This window comes from Chrysochloris asiatica, unplaced genomic scaffold, assembly GCF_000296735.1.
Source record: "Chrysochloris asiatica unplaced genomic scaffold, ChrAsi1.0 scaffold00082, whole genome shotgun sequence".
In the NCBI taxonomy this organism is placed as follows: Eukaryota; Metazoa; Chordata; class Mammalia; order Afrosoricida; family Chrysochloridae; genus Chrysochloris; species Chrysochloris asiatica.
In genome coordinates this window covers 12,343,215-12,348,330 of record NW_006408600.1, presented here as the reverse complement: position 1 = coordinate 12,348,330, position 5,116 = coordinate 12,343,215, and positions in this window count along the sequence as shown.

Sequence of the window (5,116 nt, the reverse complement as noted above, 5' to 3'; positions counted from 1 at the left end):
TTAGCCATCCTGGCCTCCAAGGAGCACTCTGGCTGCACTTCTTCCAAAACAGATTTATTGGTTCTTTTGGCAGTTTCCTTATTGTGTTTGAATGTTTCAGGTCTTGAAACATTCAAACACAATAAGGAATATTAAATGGTTTAAAATCAGGAAGATGTGTGCCAAGGCTGTATCATATCATTATACTTCTTAAATCTGTGAGCAAATAATTTGAGAAGCTGGGCTAAGTGAAAAACTTGTCATTGGGCTGTTAGAAGACTGATTAATAACATGCAATATGCAGATGATACAGCCTTGCTCACTGGAAGTAGAGGACTTAAAATACTTATTGATGAAGAACAAAGATCACAGCCTTTAGTAATGGATTGTACCTCAATGTAAAGACAGTGAAAATCCTCACAACTGAGCCAATAAATAACATTATGATTGCTGTTGTTGGTAGGTGTCATTGTGTTGATGCTGACTAATAGCGACCCTATCTACAACAGGACGAAACACTGCCTGGTCCTGCACCAATCTCACAATCGTTGCCACATTTGAGCCTATTTCTGGTGCTATTGTGCCAATCTATCTTGTTGGGGACCTTCTTCTTTTTCTCTGACCCTCCATTTTACCAAACACGGTATCCCTCTCCAGGAACTGGTCCTTCCTGACAATATATCCGAAGTATGAGAGATGAAGTCTGGCCATCCTGGCTTCCAGGGAGCATTCTGGCTATATTTTTTCACAGATATATTTTGTACTTTTGGAAATATTTTGTACTTTTAAAATGTAGTTAAGATTCAAGTGGTCAAATACTTCATTTTGCTTGAATTCACATTCGACACTCATGGAAGCAACAGTAAAGAAATCAAAAGCTATGTTGCATTAGGTAAATCTAGTGCAAATAATCTCATTAAAGTGTTAAAAAGCAGATGTCAGTCTGAGACTAAGGTGCACCTGATTCAACCCATGGCATTTTCATTCACCTCATATACATGTAAAATTGGACAATGAATAGTGAAAAACATAGACTTGATACATTTGAATTATAGTTTTGTGAAGAATATTGAAAGCACTATGACTGCACCCCCAATAAAAAGACTAATTTGTGTTGGAAGAAGCACAGTCAGGATGCTCCTGAGAAGCCAGGATAGCAATACTTAATCTCTATGCTTCAGATATATTATTAGGAGGCACCAGTTCCTGGAGGAGGACATCATTCTTGAAAATGTGAAGTGTCAGGGGGAAAAAAGGAAGACCCTCAAAGAGATGAACTGACACATTGGCAGCAATAATGGGCTCAAACAAAACAACAATTATGAAGGTGCTACAGGACCAGGTTTTATTCTGTTGTGCACAGGGTTGCTATGAGTTGGAAATGACTTAATGGCACCTTACAGCAAGAACAAGAACAACAGCATGAGATCACTGGTTGCTCTGTAGAATAATTGTTGAACTGCTACCCGCAAGGTCTCCATTGAAACACACCACCACCAACAGCATCAGCAGCATAGAATTACTGGTGGCTCTATAGGAGTCTGAGGACTCAGTTTGAGAACTAAGGTGCACCTGACTCTAGCCATGGTATATTTCAATAGGTTCACATGCATATGAAAGTTGGACCATGAATACAGAAGACTGTAGAAGAATTGATGCATTTGACTTATTATGAAAAAAATATTAAAAGTACCATGAACTGCCAGAATAACAATAAAATATATATTAGAAGTATACAGCCAGTATGTTCCATAGAAGCCAGGATGATGATACTTCGTCTCTCATACTTTAGACTTATTATCAGTACGAACCAGTCCCTGAAGAAGGACATCATGCTTGGTAAAGTGGAGGGTCAGAAAAAAAGAGGAAGACCCCCAACGAGATGGATTGGCAAAATGACAGCAGCAATGGGCTCAAACATAGCATTGTGAAGTTGGCACAGGACTGGCTAGTGTTTCATTCTGCTGTGAATATGGTTGATATGAGTTGGTACCTACTCAATGGCACCTAACAGCAGCTGCTATAGAATAAGTGTTGGACTGCTACCCGTAATGATGCAATTCAAATCCACTAGATGCTCAGCTGGAGACAGCTGAGGTTTTCTATTCCCATAATGAATTGCAGTCTCAGAAACCCTATACAAGGTCGCTGTGAATTGGAAATCTATTGTATAGCACTTAACAACAGCAGCAACAACATAGCATTGGATAACAAGGAAATTTGCCCTTGCCTAGCAGTCAAGAAAGACTTTCTTGGATGAAATTTGAGCCGAGATCTGAAGAATAAGAAAGTTAGAGAGAAGCATATCCTAGGCAAATAAGGCAGCATGTGCAAAGGCCCTGAGATGGGAAGGTACAGGATATGGGACAGTTGGTGTCAGAAATGATTTTTTGGTTTCAGGTTTAAGCAACTGAGTGAATAGTGATGCCATTCACTGACATAGGAGCATTGAAAAGGATTCGATTTCCAGGGGAAGATCATGAGTTCAGATTCAACATGCTAGGCCTGAGGGCCTTTGAGACATTCAAACAGAGAGACACCATGAAGGGTTAATTTTTAGTAGTCAAAAGTTCAGAAAATGACCTACCTGGAGGTAAATATACTTGAGAAATATTTAAAATATGGAAGGCAGTTGACAAGATCGCTTAGATGGTACAAATAAAAGAGAAGGCCTAGGGAATATTCTAGAATAACTGGAAAGTTTGAAGGTGGTTAGGAAGTGGATGACTTAGCAAAAGCAGCTGAGATACATAGTAGACAGGGAGATAGGAAACAAGCTAGGAGTCTTTGCTGTTGTGGAAGATAAAATAAGTGTTTAAAAAAGAGACTGTCAAATGCTGGTGAGATGTCTCATAAAATGAAAACTCAAAATGTTTCTTGAGTTTAGCAAAAAGAATTGCTGGTGAAATAGTTGTTGATGTTGTTAGGTATCGAGTCACTACTGATTCATAGCAACCTTATGCACAGCAGAACCAAACACTGCCAGGTCCTGCGCCAACCGCACAATTTTTGCTGCGCTTGAACCCTTTGGTGCTGCCACTATGCCATTCTATCTTCCTGGAGGTCTTCTTTTTTTATGCTGACCCTCCTCTTTACCAAGCATGATGTCTGTCTTCAGGGACTAGTCCTTCCTGATAATTAGTCTGAAGTATAAGAGGCAAAGTCTGCTTTTAAGGAACATTCTGGTTGTACTTCTTCCAACACAGATTTCTTTGTTCTGTTGTCACTCCATGGAACTTTTAATATTTTCCACCAACACCATACTTCAAATGCATCAATTCTTCTACAGTCTTCTCAATTCATTGTCCAGTAGTGAAATTAGAGAGAGTCATTTTGGAAGTGTGATAGCCCCTGGATTAAGAAGTGAATTAAAGGTGAAAAAATAGAGACAGCAGGTTGGCACCTTAGGTTCTTTTAGGTTGTAAGAAAGAGAGACGTGGTCAAATTACCTTTCTTAATGGGATTTATTTTAATGATACACTGGGAAATAAGGAGACAAGAAACAATTTCAACCACCATACCTTCAAGTTTCAAGGAGACTGCAATGTATTTTAGTATACAATTTTTAAAATAGTTGTGACAGACTGAGAATCAGAAACCCAATGCTTCCCATTTCATGTTTCACCATTATATTGACATTACTTGCTATTTTGCATTTACTGTTCTTCTGACACTTCTCACTGACCCTCTTTTTGTAAATGTCAAGTTCAAACCACCTCCTCAAAAGGGTAGCATAAATAATCTGTTTTGGGGTGGCCCTCTAACTGGGCAGTCCTGATATGTGACTACTTCAGGATCTGCTAGCCAGTCTTTCAGTGGTTGCCTCTGGATCAGCTGCGCATCTCTGATCCAGAAACTCTGTGGCTAATTATAATTATATGTGAGTTGTAGGCATTGCAGAACTCCAACACTTCTAAGTGGTAAATCTAATTGGAAGGTACATCACTGGACCAGGCAAATGCAAATTGCATCTGGATATTTTGTTAAGCAGGCAGGAGAGACTTACATCCTTCACTTGAAGGCATTTACATGCTACAGGTGATTGCTTCCTAAGGATTTCCTTCATCATTTTATCCTGATTTTCCTGAGAGTTTCTGAATTCTAGCTCTGAATGTCCTAGGTTTTGTAAAACTCTTCAGTCGTAGGCAGACCAGGAAGGCTGGTCTTTCACTTCCCCACATTCTACTTTCCTCCATATTTCTAGTCCTTTTTTTCCACAAGTATTTATTGAAAGGCGATCAGAGAGCTGGATGATGAATGGGACAGACACTTATTCTCCATAATATTTATTTAATTATATTTCATTATGTTTTTGATGGAGGTTTATACAGCAGCTAAGGTTCCCGTTCAACAATTTCTACACAAGATTAGAATCTTTACAGTGTGTGAACATTTTCATTATTTCTATGTGGGTTGTTCTGTCATATAGCTTCTAATCTTAGAGTTCATGGTGGCAGATAGAACCTGAACAAGTAATTTTAAGTATAATGAGTGAGCTTAAAGATCAAATACAGGGTGCAATAGGAGAGAGTAGTTGAACCTGGGAGAGTTTCTATTGGGCTTAGTTACATAGAGGAGAATATGTACTGAGGAGACAACTGAGAGCAGGACAGATAAAACTCTACTCTTATGGATCACATTCAAGTGTGTGTATGTGTCTCTGTGTGTGTGTGTGTGTGTGTGGTGAGGAGATGTGAGAGAGATAGTCAGCAAGTAAACAAAGTGAACATTCTGGAGAAAATAGAACTCGGTGAGGGGATAGTGACTTGACAGGAAGTAAGGTGGCCATGAAAATTCTCTTTGGGGAGGTGGCATTTCAATTTAGACTTGCATAACAAGGAGATGGCCATTCATAGTAATGGAAAAGAGAATGAGCCAGTGTAGCTGAAGTTAAGTGATGAGTGGTGAATCCTGAAGCCAGAGTGAGGGGAAGGGTCCAGACTCTTGGGGCCTTAGGTTTTGAAGGCTAGGCCAAGAAGCTTGGATTTTATTCTAGAAGTGATGGGGAGAGTTTTATGTAGAGGCATGACATGATCTCAATTCAAAGGATAGTTTCCTTCCTGGATAAGATGACTAGAGTAGTTGTTGTTGTTGTTGTTGTCAGGTGCCATCGAGTCGGAACCGACTCATAGCGACC